The sequence below is a fragment of the Dendropsophus ebraccatus genome, chromosome 1 (assembly GCF_027789765.1).
Source record: "Dendropsophus ebraccatus isolate aDenEbr1 chromosome 1, aDenEbr1.pat, whole genome shotgun sequence".
NCBI classification, from domain to species: domain Eukaryota; kingdom Metazoa; phylum Chordata; class Amphibia; order Anura; family Hylidae; genus Dendropsophus; species Dendropsophus ebraccatus.
In genome coordinates this window covers 60,629,103-60,651,915 of record NC_091454.1, presented here as the reverse complement: position 1 = coordinate 60,651,915, position 22,813 = coordinate 60,629,103, and the positions used below count along the sequence as shown (strand labels likewise).

Here is a 22,813-nt window from a genome sequence, read left to right as displayed (position 1 = left end):
ACCTTGTACAGTGTGGAACTGCCTTTTCTTGTATGGGATCCCGGCCGGAGCGTATACACATAGTATACGCTCCGGCCGGGATCCCATACAGGGCCGCAAATAACTGACATGTCAGTTTTCTGAGACTGCAATTTAGTGAATTGCGGCCACAGAAAGACCTGTCAGTTCACACAATGAAGCAAGTGGCTCTGGCCACTTGCTTCATTATGTGCTGTGGGAGGTTCAGAACCCTGCGGCAGGAAAGATCATCCGGGCACGGAACGGAATGGCCGGTCTCTTACATTATGTGAACATAGCCTTATAGCCTTAAAGTGTACTTGTCCATAAAGGTGCCGTCTGACTAGGCGCTTTGAAAAAACAAAACAAAAAAAAAACACGCCACATTTGGTGTATGGCCCAAAAATGCTGCAGCCAGATGTTAGCTGAGAGTCAAAAGGCAAATATGAAACACCATACCATCATGGCAAAGAAAAACACCAGAAAAAAAGTGATATATAAAAAAAGTATATCTATATATATATATATATATATATATATATATATATATATATATATATAATGTAGCATTCTTTTCCCCAATTCTTTAATAGAAATCCTGGAATAACATGATAAAAGAATCACTTTGGGAGAAAAAAGCCTATTCTAGTTTACACTAAAATGAGAAAATCCCAGAAAAAGCAGTAAAAACCGCTGCATGAACTAGTGACAGAAATGAATAGGATTCTTGCCGCACCCCTCCCTCCAGCTGCTGATTGACAGTTGTTCCCTTTACACAGCATGGATAGATAGCTGCCAATCAGCTGGTGGGAGGAGTTCTCTGCTTCTCATGAATAGAGATGAGCGAACCAGGTTCGGGTTCCAGTCCATCCGAACCCGATCGTTCGGTATTTGATTAGCTGGGGCTGCTGAACTTGGATAAAGCTCTAAGGTTGTCTGGAAAACATGGATACAGCCAATGACTATATCCATGTTTTCCACGTAGCCTTAGAGCTTTATCCAACTTCAGCAGCCACTGCTAATCAAATGCCGAAAGTTCGGGTTCGGATGGACTCAAGCATGCTCGAGGTTCGCTCATCTCTACTCATGAATATTGAGGACTACTAGGCTCATGCACATAACGGAGAGGACTACTTATTGTCCATGTTATTCAGGAGGATATCTCCGAATCAGCTGCACAGAACAATGTGAGTAAAACATCATTCTGTTCAGCTTCTCTGCCTAGTTTATGCTACCATGAGATAGGACAGCAGAAACCTTCTGACACAGTCTCTTTAAACTGTGAGTGGTCAGGATCAGAAATAACTCTCGTCCCGGCTTATAAAACTCCTAGATGCAGAGGCACTTCTGGTGTGAGGCTAGTTAAAGTGTCTGCCTCAGGTGCTGTCCCTTTGCTGTCAGAAATTCCTGGGCAAATTTCCACAACCCGAACCGACACCTTTAAAGTGAATCTGCCTGATCTAATTCACGTTCTGACACTGTTAAATAGCTGTTAGGTCAATAATCTGGCTTTATATCACATCTACTGCTGATTTAGGTTTTGATAGTTATAACGACAGGGACACTTTAAGGCTGGGTTCACAAGCCTTATATTTGAGGCTGTATATTTGAGGCTGTATATTTGAGGCTGTATAGCAACCAAAATCAGGAGTGGATTGAAAACACAGAAAGGCTATGTTCACATAATGTTGTAATTGAGTGGATGGCCGCCATTTAATGGCAAATATTTGCTGTTATTTTAAAACAACGGCTGTTATATTGAAATAATGGCCGTTATTTACTGTTATATGGTGGCCATCCACTCAATTACAACATTATGTGAACAGATCCTTTGTGTTTTCAATCCACTCCTGGTTTTGGTTGCTATGAGGACCTGACATGAGGACCAAATACAGCCTCAAATATACATAGTGTGAACCCAGCCTAAGAAGAAGAATGAGCTTGGAAAAGCCTCTCTGACACTTTTTAATGAGAAAAAAAAACATTTTGTATACATCCTAGAAGCACAGACAGATAAATGAAGGTACCATTTGTCTCCTTGTCCTAACAGCTATCAGTGTCAGCAGTCTGGAACGTGAAATGCATCTGACAGATTTACTTTCATTGTAAATGCTCCTAAAAAGCACTTACAGTTAAATGCAGTTTTCTGACTTACATCACTAGTCTCTGACACTGCTCTGCTGTGATTTTGATCCACTACAAGTTTAAAAGTTGTTTTTTAGAACAATAACTGCATGACCTGCCGAACGGACCCCAGGACAAGTGGTTTGGGGGGGGGGGGGGGGGGGGACAGATTGTGGGTACAGAGTTGCTTTAAAGGAAAGTCCCGGCACTCACCAAGTTCTTTTGTGTGCTTTTATTGTGGTATTCATTTCTTGTATTCACTTGTGGGAATCTGTAGAAATGCTCTTGAGGTAGTAGTCTGGGAGAGGATCCTGGCTGTGTCGGCGTCATCATATGATAAAAAAGTTCTGATGCAGGTGCTCGATCCAGAAAGACCTTGACATTTAGGAAATTGTGTGTTCTCTAAATTTGATTGCCACTGTATATACACACAAATACAGGGTGCCCTTCTATAGTTTGCCTCTGGCAGCAGAATGTCACCCCTGCCTAGATGCAACATTCAATTACATGTTTGTTTGCACTCCATTTACTGTATAGAGTAAAATTATGATGGCAAGGCTGGGTTCACACTATGTATATTTGAGGCTGTATTTGTGAGGCTGTATAGCAACCAAAACCAGGAGTGGATTGAAAACACAGAAAGGCTATGTTCACATAATGTTGTAATTGAGTGGATGGCCGTCATTTAATGGCAAATTTTTGCTGTTATTTTAAAACAACGGCTGTTATATTGAAATAATGGCAGTTATTTACCGTTATATGACGGCCATCCACTCAATTTCAACATTGTGTGAACAGAGCCTTTCTGTGTTTTCAATCCACTCCTGGTTTTGGTTGCTATGAGGACCTGACTTGAGGACCAAATACTGCCTGAAGTATACAGTGTGTGAACCCAGCATTAGGGTGTCAGTTCTTATGGTTGATAAACATTCAGCTAAAAACTCCCAATTTTACTGCAAAATGGTTTCAGCATCATTACAAGTACAGGTGAGGCACTTAAAACAATATGTGAGCAGACACCTTAGAGTCTACCAGAAAACAACACCTTGCACTTGTTAGTAGGTTTTCAGAGCTGTGAGGGTGTTTGTGGTTTATACAAAAAAAGGTGTATTTTTTGTGGCTAAAATGTTAAAACCACAATACCAAATATCCCAAAATAAGTCAAGACAGATAATATGTTTTCTTCTTTTTCTGGTGTACTCAAGAATAAAAGGGACAGCCACGGGAGCTCCTGCAACAATTATGAATAATTATACCTAAAAAACAAACATAAAGAGTCCTGGGTACTGTGTAGAAAATGTTTAGTGGACACACACAACTTGCTAAATGTGCTGTCCTTAAGAAGGTCTCTGCACAATCCTATGGCCTTATGCACATGTCTATATGTGTACTGATATATGATGGAGCACTCTATAGAAATGTATACCGCTCTCAGTAGCTGTTTTCATGCAAAGATATAAAGAGGTTTTTTTCTGATGTATCTTATATAGATCAAACAGAAATATATTTTTTGTCATGCTATAAGTGGCTATAGAAGAAAGGAAATGATAGGTCATTCCTAAAAAAACAAACAAAAAAAACTGCAACTGTGGTGTCCCATCACGGGTGTTGCTAGTTAGACCCTTCGCAAAAGCCTGTACTACAAATTTAAGTTGTGATGTAGTCGTGCTTAAGTTTTGCCACTAGATGTCACTAGTATGCATGTCTTGCACCTATGGATTGTACAGCTGTAGTACTCAAGGGGTTATTGTTGTTTGTGACTTGCACCAGTGAGAGCTCTTTCCTCTTCTCTACCTATCTCTTTTCTCCTTTCTTCTTTTACACTCTCTTCTCACCCACTCACAGCAGGTATTACATACCCTGTAGGAGGTAGTCACATGGGGAAAAGAAGTGTTAGTGAGTCTTAGTCACGTTTCTGAACAGAGAGGTTGCTAGCCAGCACGGTCCCTACAGTAGCCAAGTTGGGCCCTGGCTTATGTCCAGTGAGTCTTAGTCTAGCTGTTAAGCAGAACAGACACACATGGGAAGCACAGACACTCATTTCTCGAAAGCAACTCTTCTACACACTATGCAGTGTTAAACACTCTCAGAGAGGACATGTTAGGGCCCCTGGGACAAAGACACACAGGACAAGTGGGCCCTATGGCTAAGACCCCCCACACTTTCCCTACCTACTTGCAGTGCAGGTCCTAAACAACCAGTCCGCAACTGGGCGATGATCCCTGCACTCAAATAAGTGTGAACACAGACAAGACACAGTACAGACGAACAAGGTACAATGACAGCAGACAAGGCAAAGTCACAAAGACACACAGAAGGACAGGACCAAGAAAGCAGCAAGGAACGGAGGACCAAACTAACAGAGGACGAAAGCCAGAGATGCAACCAGGTAACAGTGAAGCCAAAGCCAGAACAGTGAAGCCAAAGCCATAGATAAAGCAAGAAGAACTGAGCACTAAACAAGGTAAACTGAGGACTAAGGAGAACACTGAACCAAAAGACAAGCTAATAAACAAGCAAGGGTTCAGGAAACCAGGAATACAGACAATATCACAAAGGCAGGATCTAGCAGACAGACAAGCTGTAAAACTATCAAGAGCTCAGAGTGAAGGGAGAGGGACAGGTATAAGGGATCAGAAGCCCCGGACTCCAAGCTGATAGGCTGAGTAGAAGAAACACACCAGAGAATCACAGAAAACCAGAGGAGAAGAGACCTGTCAATCACACCACAGCAGACACAATTAGTGAACAGACCACAGCAAGGAAGGTGCAGGGAGAACTAAGAAAACATGGACCGGAACACAGAAGACACAAGTAGAAAACACAGTAAAACAAGGAACGGATCATGGCCAAAAGCGCAGTCTTTGGCGCAGAGGTCGGATCTTCACCGCAGAGGGTGGCACTGATGCCTTTTCAGGCACGATCATGACAGGACAAGTCAGGGATCATCCCAGTCCACACCATAAACAAGTCTAAAAGTGCAGGACAGTATCCTATAACAGATCTGGATAGAGCAAAGTTGCTAGAAGCCTACGTACACTATCTCACAGTGCGGGTGTAACCAGAAAACTCTGACCATTCTGCTCAACCCAGGTAACAAGATCTGGGGCTTGTATCACCCTCTAGGACGGGTCGCACGACACTGGTGGGCATTAGGTGGTGCAAAGACCAAGAAGTCAAAACATGGGCACAAGTATTCTATCTACTCTCAAGTATTTTACTTATTCTACTTCTAAAATTCCATCAGAGCACAGTACTACATTGGGTTGTGACTCTCTCGACATCCTCTCTACTTCTCTGAACTTTCTTTACGTCTCCACACGCAACCAAGTCAGCAAAGCTGCCCTACCTCTCAAGCCCTCAGTATAAGTCTTGTCAGTCAAGTCCTGAGTTTATTGTCAAGCCGGAAGTCTATTGTATATCTCTGTATCAAGTATTCCTGCAGTAAAGAAGAGTTTATTTATTGTAACGGGATTTAGTGATTCTTATCCAAGCACCTACACAGGCACAGCACGTTCCTTGGGTCATCTCCCCTTTTTGTGGGTGGCGGTATCAATAGTCTGGGTGGGTCACAACTACACTCCGGACCACCATGATAGAAGTCCAAGGGACCCCCTCACAAACCAGCAGGTCACCGACCACAGGGGAAAGGGTATAGCCAGCCTCTCTAAAATAAAAGCAGGTGTGCCATCATACCTGTGTGCCCAACCGGCACTGGGGTCACAACAACATAACACCTGGCTGAGCTATTCCCTGACCAACTACTACTGCAGTGGAGTCACACTTCACCATCTAGCAAGTGACCGGTCGAGCCTAATCCCGGGGCTGCACCACACAACAAAAACCCTGTCTGAAACCACTCTTAGCTTATGTTCGACACCAAAAAATAAAAGCAAAATAAGGGAGTCCTTTTCAGGGAAAAATATGGAGGTATTTTTAACATAATGCACTCCCCAGGTCATTGGGAAATCAGCCAGAAGTACACACACAGAATAGAATAATGGCAGTAATTGATTACAACCATCCAAATATTGAACATACTTAAACTAAGGAGGAGGAAAGATTGGTGGGCATGGCAGCTCACTGATGGGGCGTGACCTCTGTGTGTGCTGTATTTATCATAATTTACTCCTGTATGCATAAAATGCTTAAAGTAGAAGTCCAGCAAAATTTGTATTAAAGTATTGTAATGCTCCCCCAAAAGTTAAACAAATCCCCACTATACACTTATTACGGGAAATGCTTATAAAGTGCTTTTTCCCTGCACTTACTACTGCATCAAGGCTTCCCTTCCTGGATAACATGGTGATGTCACGACCCGATTCCCAGAGCTGTGCAGGCTGTGGCTGCTGGAGAGGATGATGGCAGGGGGACACTAAGGGACACAGGGCAGTGGATGGACACTGAGCATCCCTCTGCCATCTTCCTCTCCAACAGCCACAGCCCGCAACCTGGGAGTCGGGTTGTGACATCACCATTTTATCCAGGAAGTAAAGCCTTGATGCAGTAGTAAGTGCAGGGGAAAAAGCACTTTATAAGCATTTTATTATAATAAGTGTATATTGGTTATCTGTATTACTTTTGGAGGGCAAAACAATACTTTAATAAACATTTTTGCTGGACTTCTTATTTAAATCTATGCCAGTTGTAACATAGATTTCAGTGTGGGAGTATGGTGCTTCATTGTGCTCTTCTATTTGAAACCAGTGTGCCCATTTTTTTAAACCAATGGATAAAAAGCCAATCTTGATAAATGCCCCCCCCCCCCCCCCACACACACACACAGTATGAAGGAGGTGTGGCCTGCAGCTCGGAACTACTTTTTTTTAAATATATTTTATTTTCCAATATGCTAATACAAAAACAAACTTTGAACAATTATCATAAAAATCTCAACATTTCTGCTTTCTGTGACTTTTTAGCTAAAAGTCCCTCATAATTCTCCACTCTAGCCACCAACCTCTTCTATTCCTGAACGGCCGGAGGCCGATCATCAATCCGCTTTCATACAATTAAGACTTTTACACAGTTCAGAACCCTGTTAATAAAGGAGTTTATCCCCCCATTTTCGGAGAGACCGCCCAAGACCATTTCAGCACTATCCATGGTGATGTTTTTTTCTTGATCGAACGACATACAATCTGCCACACTTTTTCCCATCATACTAGATTGAACATATCCGCATTTTTTCACCCACAATTCTTACAAAAAAACTCCCCACCCTTATTGAACCTTGGCAAGGCATCAATCTATGTGAGGGGCTCACCGAACCCGATTTCAGATTCCTAACAATATTATTCCACAAAGGTGCTTGTATTGCCCCAAAAGAAGCCTCCCACTGTAGTTTCACCTTGTCCAGGTGGGGGACCTTTTTTTCTTTCACCATAAGTCTATAAATTAAAGATAAACATTTCACTCTTCCTACCTTATTACATATCGTGTCTATTATCTCATGTGACTGAACTATTAGTGCTTCTTTATCCTGAACAGAGTGAAATGCATTGCCAAGCCATTTATACCACAGTATCTGTTTCTCTGACACACCATGTCTTGTGCAAATTATATCAAATGAAATAATTTCTCCATCTTCCCAATTCTGTGAAACATATCTTAACCCTTTCATACTCTAGAATTTTAACAATTCATCCCCAAAAAATTCTGAGAAATTTGGATTATTCCAGAGTAATGTGCAAATTATGCTGCCCACAATTTTTTTTTAATCCCATTCCATACTTTAACATACAAAAGGGAATAAGTCCCCCAACCCAGGTTGTTCTGTGTAAGTGCCCCAGCTTCCAAAACCTCACAGATATTAGAGCTCAGAACTGCTTTATTTAAGCATTAGACCTACCAATAGCAGCTTTTTCTGCTGATAAGATGCTGAACCTTAAGTACAAGTACTTTTACATGAGGAGTTTTTTTTGTCACATTTGCATATGTAGGTGCAGCAAACCTCAACAATTTAGAAGAGAGTGAGATTTTTATTTTCCATTACATGTATGATGCCGGAGAAGCTGGCTGGCCTTCTCAATGACTCATCCTTTTAATAGGACGCTAAGGAATTGTGGAAGATTAAAGACTGCAGCATCTTAGTTTAGAATTACATCATAGGAGCTATTATTTAGAAGGGTACAAGCTCGTTTATGAAATGTTACCTGCAATTGATTCTTTAAGCATGCTTTTTGTGTCAAACCCTATGCTGACAGGTTTACTGCAAATTGTATTGTTAAACCTTTATATAAAACACATGTACATGCATATTAATTTTGTAACACCTCATTTACCAGTAGATTGCTAGGCGAACACTTGTTCTATTCATTTGTCTTGTGATTTGTGTAGGTTTTGAATATATCCGAAACATTATCAGTATAAACCGCATAATCAATAAAGGAACCAGGGCAGAACAGTAATGGACCAAAAATGGGACTAAAAAGGGGGCAGATTATCAGCCTGGTCTAATCTCTTTGTCAGTACCCCCCTCATGGGGGGATTATCGGTTGAACAAGCCAATATAGCCCTAAGTAAAAGGCCATACATTCTCCCTTGTAATAGGTGATGTGCAGCTGACAATTGATGAAAATAAAGGGCCACTCAAAAGATCAACTGCTTGTTTGTGTGGCCATGCCAATGCGACGGTGGAGCCACGTAATAGGGTCCTTAAATAGATGCGGATCTGCTTAATTGACACTGATATTGAGCAGTACTCTGATCATCTAATACAGCTCTAAATTAAAAGGCTTGATTTAGCAATACTACCAGGGGTGTCGGAAACAGCTGACCCCTGGGCTGATATTAATATAAGAAGAGATTATCATGTTGAGAGAACTAATTAAGATACATTTATTAATAGTGATAGGATTGAAATACATGCAGCAGAGTTTTCCAGTGCAAGAGAGGATACCTTGGGCTGTTCAGAGTACATTATGCTCTTTTATCATACATATCATTGATCTGTTCAAACACATCTAATTTCCTTGTAGATTCTGAAGGCGGGTGGGCCGTGGAACTGGAGTATGGGCCTTGTGGTTTCTGTTACATTTGCCTAGGGCAAGACTGAGGGGCAAGGAATTTTACTATCTTTCCTTATGCTTTTCTGACCCTCAGAATACCTTTGATTTCAATGTATACTCACAGTGTACAGCAACATGATGTGAATACTCCATAATAATAATTTGCTCCACTGTCAGTTTTAGATGAGGATGTTCAATGCTTGACATTATACAGCCTTGTTGTGCAGCCTCCACCACAGTCATGGCAGTGTTCCGTTACACATGTCCCAGCTTCTGAGAAATTCCCCCTCGAAGTGTCTGGATTTGGGTATTGTGAGTCTAACATGTATAAGCTTTCATTTTGCACAATTGTTGTTAGGTTGCTCTTTACTGCCACTATTGGTGGAGTATATATGTAAAGAATGCAAATCCTTTGTCACTGAAAATATATCCAGATTCATTTGCTAGAGTGTAACCTATGACAGCTCTGGGTCGGTCTTGGGGATCATGGCACCATAGGGTCTCTCCAGTCCATAATGAGAGGGCAATTACAGTATATCTAACATCCTGTTCCTTCTAAAATAGGAGAAATGTCTAGTCTGAGGAGGGAGTTAGTGCTGTGTAGCTTATATGTCACAAATGTACATCCTGTAATAGTAAAAATAATAATAATATTTATTTGTATAGATTCCGCAGTACACTTGTACTCCAGACCATGAGTAAAGTACATTCACCAACCTGTGTAGGCCCTCCCCAGTAGAGATTTATCTAAATCAGACTATGCACATTACTAGCACTAGCATCATAAAGGGCCAGATTTATTCGTTTGTGTGAAACCAAAACTTGCTCCTAGCAACCAATCACAGTTCAGTATCTATTGTAACAGAGCTTGTTAGGATAGGAAAGCTGAGCTGGGGTTGGTTGCTATTGGCAAATCACACCAGTTTAACAAAGATTGATACATCTGGGCCAAAGTGTATAAAGCATGTTTAGAAATTTTCAGTCAGTGTTTATAATGCAACTAAAGGGGAGCTGTGACCAGTTTGCAAGTATTCTTCCTACAGGGTATAACTTTGCATCCCTGTACCATAAAGAAAATGTATTGCCTGGATTTTGCACAATGAATTTCAGCACATTTTTCCCCAGTTTTTAAGTTTACCAGTGTCTCTGGAGTATCTCTATTGCACATACCTTCTCTGGTACATCATCAGACATCTCACCCAAGTGTGCCCTGTGGTAAAGGATTCCCTATGATTGTGGAGACCCAGTTACATAAGGTTGTGTGGGTCCACAGGACGATATACAGGATAAGCCAGTCAGAAACCACCCATGACTACGCTATAGAGTTTTCTTAGATATACTACTAGCCGCAGCTCCTCTTTGTGGCCACTGCAATGACTGCATTATCATGTTTAAAATCCAGAAGAACCTTTTATCAAGCTATTCTGGATTTAAGATTCGATTGTAATTGATGGTGATCCTCAGTGAGCTATGGTGGTACATGTAAGGCTCGTAATTGAGGCTAGTTTTATCTATTGATTTACAGTAGCACAACCTGCATAGGTGAGTGTAAATAGTGCTTAACTACTGTAGGTTCAGGCCTGACTGACAATACTACACCAGTAGGCTCCCCTTTGTTTTCTTTTTTCTTTAAATGTACCATGTGTCTCCTTGACCTAACAGTGTTCTATCAGAGGTTGGAATGTGACCTACAGCTCACAGATTCTCTTTAAGGCCAGGTTCAGACTATGTAACTGTGCGGCTGTATTTGCGGCTGTAATTGTGCGGCGGTATTTTTGGTGGTTCATGCGTATGCTGGAAAGTATAGGATATACGGCTGCACAGTGCACACTATGTATGAATCTACGGCCCTATCGTAAACGGACCCGTAAAAAATGAACAAGACCATTGTTTGCGGCTGGAGATGCGGCCGAGGATTGACAGGCTGTCCGTACGGAGTACTTCAAAAATAGCTGGCAATGATGCCGAATGCCGATGCCTCTAATAGTTAATATATTAAATTAATAAAACACATTCTCTTTGTAATAAAGTCCCTTTCGTTAATCAATAATTTAATTCTAACGAATCCATCATTTTGCAATTAAATATACTGTTAAAATAAATAGATATATAAATAAATGTATATTTATATATATATTTATTTTTTGACAGTATATTTAATTGCACAATGATGGATTCGTTCGAATTAAATTATTGACCAACAAAACTGAATTTATTTCAACGAAATTGTGTTTTATTAATTAAATATTAATTAGTACAGGAAGCTCCATAAGCCGTTAATTCATATGTCGGCAATAGAGCTTTCTGTACAAATTATCACTTTACTTTAATGAAAACATCAAATGTTTCTTCTAATTATGTTATCACAATAGCATTATTAGAAGAAACATTTAGAATTATATGTGCGCTCAGCTGATTGGCTGATCGGCTCAGCGCACATATAATGAGCCGATCCGCAGCACAGTGACTTCATTGTGCTGCGGACCAGCGAAGAGGACACATCGGGGTGAGTATAGAGCTCTCCCCACCCCCTCCCCAGCACTGCACCCCTCCCAGCAAGGAAGGGGGGGCAGTTAACCCCTTCCTTGCTGGGATGGGTGCAGTCTGACATCAGTCTGGCCCCCAAGGGGTTAAGGGGGATGCAATACATCCTCCCTTAACCCCTTGGGGGCCAGACTGTAAGCAGCGATCTGTAAAGATGCTGCATACTGTAAGGAGCACAACACCGCTCACAATGATGGGTGTTGTGCTCCTGTTTGTGTGTTTTCTGTGTGTTTCTCCCTTTTTGTTTTTCAGATATCGGTATCCTGGGGATTACGTTGGATTCCGTGGACTACGTCGATGACCAGCGTTTTTTTAATGTGTTTTTTTTTAATAAAATGGTTAATGAGGGGTGTGGGGGTGTTTTTATTTGAATAAAATTTTTTTTTTACTTGTATCTTGTCTTTATTTCTTTACTTTATAGACTTAGTAGTGGAAGCCGTCTAATAGACGGAATCCATTACTAAGTTGGGGCCTAGTGTTAGCCGGTATAAAATGGCTAACACTAACCCCCTATTATTACCTCAGTACCCAATGCCACCAGGGGTACTGGGAAGAGCCGGGTGCCAGTGGTCCCGGAGCGTCAAAATTGGCGCTCCTGGACCGGGCGGCAGCAGGCTGGTAAGATTTAGGCTGGGGAGGGCCTAAAACAATGGCTCTTCCCACCCTGGTGTTACCAGGCTGCTGTCGTTTGGTTTTTAACCCGGCTGGTTATAAAAATAGGGGGGACCCTATGCGGTTTTTTTTTTAAATAAATAAATAATAAAAAAAAACGCATAGGGTCCCCCCTATTTTTATAACCAGCCGGGTTAAAAACCAAACGACAGCAGCCTGGTAACACCAGGGTGGGAAGAGCCATTGTTTTAGGCCCTCCCCAGCCTAAATCTTACCAGCCTGCTGCCGCCCGGTCCAGGAGCGCCAATTTTGACGCTCCGGGACCACTGGCACCCGGCTCTTCCCAGTACCCCTGGTGGCATTGGGTACTGGGGTAATAATGGGGGGTTAGTGTTAGGCATTTTATACCGGCTAACACTAGGCCCCGACTTAGTAATGGATTCCGTCTATTAGACGGCTTCCACTACTAAGTCTATAAAGTAAAGAAATAAGGACAAGACACAAGTAAAAAAAATTTTTTATTCAAATAAAAACACCCCCACACCCCTCATTGACCATTTTATAAAAAAAAAACATTAAAAAAACGCTGGTCATCGACGTAGTCCACGGAATCCGACGTAATCCCCAGGATACTGATATCTGAAAAACAAAAAGGGAGAAACACACAAAAAACACACAAACAGGAGCACAACACCCATCATTGTGAGCGGTGTTGTGCTCCTTACAGTATGCAGCATCTTTACAGATCGCTGCTTACAGTCTGGCCCCCAAGGGGTTAAGGGAGGATGTATTGCATCCCCCTTAACCCCTTGGGGGCCAGACTGATGGCAGACTGCACCCATCCCAGCAAGGAAGGGGTTAACTGACCCCCCCTTCCTTGCTGGGAGGGGTGCAGTGCTGGGGAGGGGGTGGGGAGAGCTCTATACTCACCCCGATGTTGCCTCTTCGCTGGTCCGCAGCACAATGAAGTCACTGTGCTGCGGACCGGCTCATTATATGTGCGCTGAGCCGATCAGCCAATCAGCTGAGCGCACATATAATTCTAAATGTTTCTTCTAATAATGCTATTGTGATAACATAATTAGAAGAAACATTTGATGTTTTCATTAAAGTAAAGTGATAATTAGTACAGAAAGCTCTATTGCCGACATATGAATTAACGGCTTATGGAGCTTCCTGTACTAATTAATATTTAATTAATAAAACACAATTTCGTAGAAATAAATTCAGTTTCGTTGGTCAATAATTTAATTCTAACGAATCCATCATTGTGCAATTAAATATACTGTCAAAAAATAAATATATATATAAATATACATTTATTTATATATCTATTTATTTTAACAGTATATTTAATTGCAAAATGATGGATTCGTTAGAATTAAATTATTGACCAACGAAAGGCACTTTATTACAACGAAAATGTATGTGTCTTATTATTTTAATAGATTAACCATGAGAGACATCGGCATTAGTGCAGAGGATCGCAAACCCCGGTAATAGCAATTCATGTAAACTGTTTCCCTGCTTTCCCAGATGCATCCAGAGGTGTTTGCATCACTTTCTTAAGATTTTATTTGTTATTTTTAGTTCAACCAGATTTCAAAGTAAATGACCGTATGTTTTGAGCCGCATGTCTATTTTTTCCCACGGCCGGAGTTTCATCCGCACATTTACAGCCGCATAAAAAATACAGCCGCACAGTTACATAGTGTGAACCTAGCCTAAGGAAGTAAAGCTGTCTGGTGGTATGGCTACAACATTTTCCTTCATTTTGAATGCTAAATGGCCATGTCCAGGTCTGGTCCATGCAGAAGGAGCTGGATTCTCGGCTTTGCTCTTTCTGTTATGTAGAGGCCCTTTAAACATTAGTTTGGACTTCTAGGGGTCCAGGCGAAGGGCTTATTCCCACATCCCATATTTTATGGGCCCTACAGATGGGGAAAGCCCTGTAATGGAGTGTTTCCCTGTCCGGCATGTCTGAATACTGTCTGAATCTTCGCGGCACTGTGCAGCTGTGTCACTACAGTGCTGCTTAGTTTCAAACAGTTTTCCCACTCCCAGCATGATGTTGATACATCATGCCGGGCAGGGAAACACTTCATTAAAGGGCTTCCCCATTACGTAGGGCGTGGGACTAAACCCTAAGGGTACCTTCACACGTACTGGAACCGGAGAGTGCAGACTATTAATGTATTCGCTTGTTAACCCAGCAGCTGCTGAGCTAAGTAAGCCATGGCTAACAGTACCAAGAGTATCGCAGGGGACTTTGCTGTGGAACTGTGAAATCCGCTGTGATGCGGCACCCTTAGGCTACAATCACACATCTGTAATTTTATTTTAATGGTGCCATTCACACACCCGTAGGTATTATGGGGCCATGATTTATGACGCAAAAAATACTGACAGGTCCTAGTACAGACTGCAATTGCACCACTGATCCCCATTCATTCATGAATGGTTTTGTGCAGTTGTCGATAGCTACAGATGTGTGAATGAGGCTTTACCCATTTCTTGCATAAAGATTGGCCTTTTTTAACTATTTCAATTAATTAACATACACAAGCTAAATGAGACATTTTTAGTGCATCCTAAGTAGGACTTACAATGAATATATGCCCTATGGGAACAAACGCATTAAAAACTGGAGAAAACCAATGTTGTTAACTAAAACTGTAGAGCGTTTGATAAATATTAGAAAGAAATCAATCAACATATTGAAACAAGCAGGTAGTGGGGAGACTTTAACCCCTTTAAGACAGAGCCCTTTGATGCACAAATGTCAGGATCAGAGGCCCTATTATACGGAACGATTATCGGATGTATTCAGATATTGTCCGTTACAGCCGATAATTGTCCTGTACAATAGAGGGCAACGATCAGCCGTTTATGTCGGGCGATCGTTGCATCACTTGTTTTTCAAACATGTTGCCATTGCCCCATGGAATAGGAGCGGCGGCAGCAGACCGCCGCTATCCTCCTGGGCTGCCCAGACGATCTAGCGATCACCGGGCAGCCCCCCTGGCACCTCCCCGCGGCTGCCTCCTGACTCGCTGCTGCTGCGGGGAATAGCTGCAGCAGCGAGTGGGGAACGAGGAGCAAATGAGCGCTGATAGCGCTCGTTTGCTCCTCTCCGTCGGCCCGTGTAATAGGGCCTTAGTGCAATGTTCCTCCCTGCCTTTTAAGAGCCATAGCACTTTTATTTTTCCACCTACAGAGTTGGCTGCGGGATCGCAGCTGCCCCTCATTACCTGCGGCCCCGGACACTGATGTGAGCGGGATCGCTCTCACTGCAGCGCTCCCACTCACATCAGTAACCCCGTCTGTACAGAAACTTATATATATATTCCTACTGCATGGGGTACGTGCAGTAGGAACGTATATATACAGATTGCTGACGGGAAGGGGTTAAAAATGTATAAAGAGAAAAATAAACTGTGCAACCGGGAAGGCCCTCACCAGCTTCCATTGCAATTAGAGCATGTTCACACAGACAAAATTAGTGTGGTTATTGAGGGAAAAACTATGGGGGGATTTATCTGAAGAGAGTTCAGACAGGTGCTACAAATAGGGTTCCCCCAGCTCAGGAGCCCAGTACAGCGGCACAGAGGGCACAGACAATACTAACGCTCACCTTCTGTATGGCTGCGAGTGTACAGAGTGGTCAGTATGAGCAGCAGGCTGTATGGGTGATCAGATCAGCAAATCTACAAATCTTGGTCCCACATATCCACATATAAGAAAAAAAAGTGTGTTAATAGTAAAACCAGGTAAGTGCCCAAATAAGTAGGGTTGGAATTATACTGACCTGTATAATAAAGTTGGCATGCCATGTTTCTTGTTTCTTCCTTCATATTTTTTTTTTTTTTTTTTCAAATTTTTCCTTACAGATGACTTTTTTTCAGGCTTCCTCATACATTAGATGGTAAAATAAAGGGTACCAGTAAAAAGTACAACTGCAAAATATGTCAATGGAAAAATAAAAATTTTATGGGTCTTAGAAGGTGAAAACGAAAGCAAAAACAAAATCTTAATTCTTGGTTTGGGAAAGTGTTGCTCTTCTGTAACTAGGTAAAAATAAATTCCAGACAACCCCTTTTTCTGGTTTAAAAAATGAAGAGACATTATATTTCCAAAAACAAAAAATAATCCCCTGTGTTGGTGAACCAACAGATTATTTTTTCCTTCCAGAACAGATATGACTTAGATCCAGAGGAATGTTAGCCAGTTGACTGGTGGAATATAAATGCCTCAACTTTCACCTGCTGTGAGGAAGTGAGTCATTTTGTTTTACTGCGACAACCAGGTCCTAAGTGAACTTCAGGAACCAAAACAGATCCTCCACAGTGGCGGTGCAGGTATAAACAGGGTAGTCAGTGGTAGATGAGATAGTAGCTACCAATGATTCTGACTCCCAGCCGAAATAATAATAATAATAATAATAATAATAATAATAATAACATAAATTTATTAAAAGCAGCAACGCGTTTCGGCACTACAATCCATCAGTGCCTTTCTCAAGCCATTGGCGCTCTTTTCCTTTTTTCTTTTACTATATTATTTTGTTTTACTGACATATACATATCTTTCTAACAATTCAGTACATGTAATATACCGAATCAGCCTGAGGGCTAAACTTTATACAGGCATTGGAGCTTTTTACAGATGACACTGCACACATGATGTGACTATAGTTACTTTGCTTCCACATTCACTTTCACCCTTACTTATTGCACTAAGCTATCAAAGGAGTTGAAGCCTTACTGTCATTTGTAACAACTGCTGACATGCCATCTGAAAATGGCTAAAGTTTTTTATTGCAATGCTTCTCATTGCTTGGACCTGCTGTGATCCAGAGATACAGCCAGGAGAAGTACATAACAGTTTCGTGGGGAGTGCACAACACAGGTGGTCATTCATTACTCACCATTGGTAGGGCCATCCAGGTCCAGCTCTTGTCTGCTTCTCTGCTGTTCTCCATGCTGATCTTGTTCCTCTTTTTGATCCCTGCTGCAATGATACCTCTGACCAATAGGATGTGCATGTAGCCACATGCTCCGGATAGCGCCAGCTTGTCTCCATGTGCTGGTGCCCTCTGAAACTATTTAAACTAGCTCCTCCTGACCTGAGTGTTGTTGCATTTTTGCATTCTAAGAAAAGGTGCCTTTCTGTGATTCTGCTGTATTCCAGTGTATCCTGACCTGTACCTGTTCTTAAGATTATTCTTCCTGTGTGTACTCTCTCTGTACTGAGTGCCTCACCTGAGCCAACTCGGATTGTCTGACCTAACTCTGAAGACCCTTTGCTTGTCCAAATACGATACCTGTCTCATCCCTGCTACTGCACTGTCTTTCCAGCTCCAACCTGGCCTGCTGACTATGATTACTTGGCCTGTTGTCCGGTGCCTTGCATCGACTCTTGCTACTGAAGTCCAGCATCCACATCCTGGAACAGAATCAAGGGGAAAGACCAAGAGGCACTTAGACTCTGCTCCCTGGTGTGGCCCAAATCCAAACCGGTTGAGTAGCACAGTGCGTCCACACTTGCTGTCTTTTACCGAGTTTTTTTTTTTTACCTTGTTGCTACACTACTCACAAGTTAGAGATATTTTGCTTCCAGATGAAATTCCTAGAAATTTACACTACAGTGATATTATACCGTGAAAGTAGGGCATTTAGGTAAAATCATAAATTGTTATTTTATCATCACAAAAAATTGAGTGGATATACTCCAACAAAAAATTGCTCAAAATGTCTCAATAACTTGTCATGTGTGCTTGAGCATCAATTACAGCTCGACAATGACTTCTCATGCTATTCACAAGTTGCCTTTTTGTCCCCTGAAGCATGGTGTCCCACTCTTTTTGAAGGGCGCCCTGTGGTCATTGAGGTTCTGGGGTACAGAGTTACTAGCCTCTACATGTCGACTTAGCTGATAACATAGGTTTCCTATGGGTTCAGGTCTGGAGAAAGGGGAGGCCACTCCATTTGTGGTACCCCAGTTTCCAAAAGCGAGTCCCTAATGATGCGACCTTGATGAGCTGGAGGATTGTTGTCCATGAAGATGAAATTAGGCCTGTGATGTTCAAGTAGTGGCTGATGAATGTTTGACCTCTCCAATATCCTTGCCGTTTACTGATGAAAGTCGATTTCACACTTGCTGTCTGCTACACAGTGTAACTTCTATAAATAGGAAAGACAATTCAAATTCTCATAACACCTGGAGAGAAACATGATAACTCCCATGATTCTGAAGTATCTCTTAGTTTATTTGACATTTTTCCATCCATATTATCGTAGAATAAGCAGAAAAGGTACAGAGCTGTGTCCACCTTCACCTACTCAGCCAAACTGGCATCACTCCAATTGCTTCAATGTTTTAAAGGGGCCACAGCTTTGGCGTTTTAAAGGTGGACACAGCTCTTTACTTTTTCTGCCTAGGCTAGGTTCACACTGCGTTTTCAGCATCCGTTTAACGGATCCGTTTTTTTAACGTCCAGAAAAATAGGGTTTTTTGGTCCGTCAAAAAAAACGGATCCGTTTTTTTTATAATGGAAGTCAATGGAAAAACGGATTCACACAAATGAATCCGTTTTTTGCAATCCGTTTTTCATGCGTTTTTTGTAAAAAAACGGATGCATTAAACGGATGCTGAAAACGCAGTGTGAACCTAGCCTTATTCTACATGATAATATAGATTGAAAGATGCCAAATAAACTAAGAGATACTTCAGTGTGCTTCATTATCATGTTTCTTTCCAGGTGTTATGGGACTGTGTTTCCCACCAACTGTATAGAAGTTCATGCTTTTAGAGCTTTGATAGAGCCTCTTCAAAGAAACATGTGTTGCCTGTTCATATATGCAGTTAAGATATACTGTAGCTCAAATGGTGCTGTTATTGTTATTGTGTTACACAGATTATGCATTTACAGGCAGGGCAGTTTCTAGGTCTTTTTGGCAACAGGGCGAATCTTGATAATCCCCCCCCGCCGCCCCAAGATTCAGGTTACTGGGAAGAAGCAGCGTGTGTTTTACGGCCTAGAGCAGTGTTGGACTCCTACTAAATAATGTTCTACTGAATACTAAAACATCATTCAGTGACTCACAGATGAGTCTTCTTTGATCTGAGGCATCACTTTCCCTTTTCCTCTCCATCTGGCCCAGACCACCATGATGATTTCTTGCAGCTACAATTCATCTCTTCTGAACCTACCAAACAAACATCTTAGGCTTCGCATTTTTACAGCAACTTCCTTCCCCATTCCCATCCATAGGCTTCTAAACAGTAGTAATTCTGCTGGGTGCACTAAAGTCAGTAGGTATCTGTGTTGTCCCCTGTATGTAGGATCCCCTGCTGTGCTCCCATATAATAGTAATGCCCCCTGCTGTCTCCCATATAGTAATAATGTCCCTGCTGTTCTCCATAGTATAAATGCCCCCTGCATTGCCCTCATAGTAATAATGCCCCTGCATTGCCCCCCATATGTTCCCCAGCATGTCACCCATAATAATAATAATGTCGCCCTGCATTTCTCCCATAGTAATAATGTCCCCCTGCATTTCCCCCATAGGAATAATATTCCCCTGCATTGCCCCCATATGTCCCCCTGCATTTCCCCCATATTCATAATGTGCCCCTGCATTCCCCCATAGTAATAATATTCACCTGCATTGCCCAATGATGCTGTGAGTCTGGGTGGGCAGGCGCCCTCTAGCTGACGGCTCCCCATGCGGTGGCCCGGCCTGCCCGGTCATAGAAACGGCCCTGTTTACAGGCTTTTAAAAGGTCTTAGGTGTACCTACTTAAAGAAGAACTCTGATCAAATGTAAAAAAAAACAGGGAAAGCAATGGGTGGTGAGAACATAATAAAAAAAGTCCTAATTACCCATCCGCATGTCGCTGCAGTACAACCGCTCGCAGTCACCCACTGTTCTCCCGTAGCTCCCCGTGCTGTGACATCACACCTTGCCTCAGAAATGCTTGCTCTACCGGTCAGTGATTGAGGCAGGACACCCCTGCATTCACTGACTGGCTAAGTTGGTACTTCCTACCAGATCATAACGACACTGGAGACCGGCTGGTGACAGTAAGTTGGTGGCGATGAGGGACAAGGGGGGGGGGGCAATTGGGGTGCGCAGATGGGTATGCCTCCTTTAATACTGCAGCATATTTCAGTCACAATGTAGGTAAATATGGAGTGTGTGCTGATGTGGTATTTTAAACACCACCTTTATAGTTTATTATTGTGAGCAGCTATTCTCGTCAATATCCAGTTACGGAAGGATGATTTAGATTTATAATACAATCTGTCAGCATCATCCTGTGTTCTGTACTGAGATCATTATTTCCTGGCTCTCAGCTACCAGCAATGGCTATAAATAACTTCTACACTTCCAAATAAAGGTGACTGACATTGAAAAGTGTAATTTTTGCTGGTTGCTTTTTAGACGAATATACTTTAGAATAATATAATGTATGTGTATGTAAATGAGAGGCAGAGGCAAGTGAATACATAGAACAGAAAACATACTAAACTGCAGACTTCTCAAAGTGTTAAAAATTTTTCACCAATGGGCAACACTGGACGACAATGGACAGTTTGTTATCGACACTGACAGCATGATACTGGGGTGGTACTGTAAAATAAAAGCATGACTGTACTCCAGAGTCCTTTATACATACTGTATTCACTGAACTCTTTTACATGTAAGCCCAGCTGTTTGTGTCTCAAACATCTTCTAACTTCAGTTTCTGAAAATCAGATTTCCTTTCAGGAGGAAGAAAGCTGGACCTCTAGTGCTACCTACCCCAACCTTGTGGTCTGCACATTAACCCCTTGGGCCCACATCAAAGACTTCTCACCCAGTCAGTCACACAAGCACTCCAAAACAACTGTCTACAGATTGGTTTTCTTCTTTTGTAGGAGATTCTAGTCTGGCTGATAATCCACAGTTATGTTTCAAGGATCTATTATAGGTAGGACATTGACTTAATGGCCTTTTACACGGGCCGACAAAAAATTATTAAACCGTTTGAACCTGGTGAAAAAGCGGCAACAATCAAACTAGGAATGAAAATTTGTTTCTATGTCGTTGATCAAATCTTTTGAGCCGGCCTCAAAATCATTGTTCTTCAGTGTAAATACTCATCGTTCACAGCATATAGATATGAACGCAATTATGATCATGTTTATCATAGCCATTTAAAAAAAAATTGCTTACCATTTGCTAAACAATCAATTAAGCGATTTATCTGTACATGTAAAAGGACCCTTACAGGTAGCTATCTCTAGTAAGCACTAGAAGCCAACCTTTCTTCTTTCTGGAGAAGACTTGGTGCTGTGGCACGCGGTTAGCTGTTAGGTGTTGGTACAGTCAGGTGGGCAGGGGTTCACTAGGGCAATTGTCACAGTGGGTAGGAGTGCTTTTGGTACCCATCCTCGGACACCCGGGCACTGCATTGAAAAAGAGGGTAGCCCAAGCGTAAGGTGTAAGGTGCAGGTGCAACGACACAAAAATAGAACAGAGCCAAGCACTTAACCAGAATAACAATTTTCTTAAAATCTTACAGGTTAGGAATAATAACACTGGTGATATGGTGGTTGGTCAGGTGTTATATCAGCTCAGCCAAAGATGGTATTGTTGTGATGCCAGTGCTAGTCCAGCACAGGTGTGATGGTGCTTTATGTTGTGGCTAGCTGAAATCCCCAAATAGTCTGTGACCTGCCGGGTTGTGTGGGTCCCTTGGGCTCTTGTCACTGTAATCCTGAATGGCAATTGGCCCACCCGGACTATCGGTACCGCCACCCACAGAAAGGGGAAAAAATAACCCCAGGTGTGCGGTTAGTGTGTATAGGTGCTGGTGCGTATAAAGGATGTCAGAGTCCCAGTGATATCAAAAATAGGAATAGGCATGGACTCCACAGCTCCTAAAACTGTAAATTTTATTCCAGGTACATTAAAATCTTCACACTGTTAAAAATAGCACTGAATCGTTGTGGAGGCTCCCCTCCTTAATCATGGCAGTGGTGTTAAGTATAACATGCTGCTTTATCTTGTGAGATGTACCTCCCCTAGCCAGACACTCCCACCTGCATAGTAGATATATTAGGAATACTGGAAGAACTGATTGTCTCTAGCTGCATCTGTACACACTCGTGTCTTAGACTAGACTACTCTTTGTTCCCAGACAAGGGTCTTGGCATAAGCCAGACCCTGGCTTGGCTACAGCAGGGACTCTTTCTCTGTATGTCTTTCTCCCGCGAGAAACTGAGTAGAACTGAACTACACTTCCTCCACCAAGTAACTACTTCATACATGGGCTTAAGTAAACTTCCCTGTGAGTGGTGGGGATGAGTGTGTGCACAAGAGAAAAAGATAGAGATTGGTCAGAAGTAGAAAGCACCTCCTAACGGACAATAAGAGCACATGGTACACATAAAACAATAACTCTTTACCATCCTCAGTTGTGCAAAACATAGACATACAAGAAACACTGACATCTAGTGGTGAAACTTTAAAGTACCC

General features: G+C 42.1%; 1 protein-coding gene across 2 annotated transcripts in view; it reads left to right on the top strand.

Moving 5' to 3' along the window:
- The window catches only part of FGF1 (fibroblast growth factor 1), a 90,805-nt gene that overhangs the window by 15,143 nt on the left and 52,849 nt on the right, over nucleotides 1-22,813 (top strand). The gene's annotated exons all lie outside the window — the stretch shown is intronic.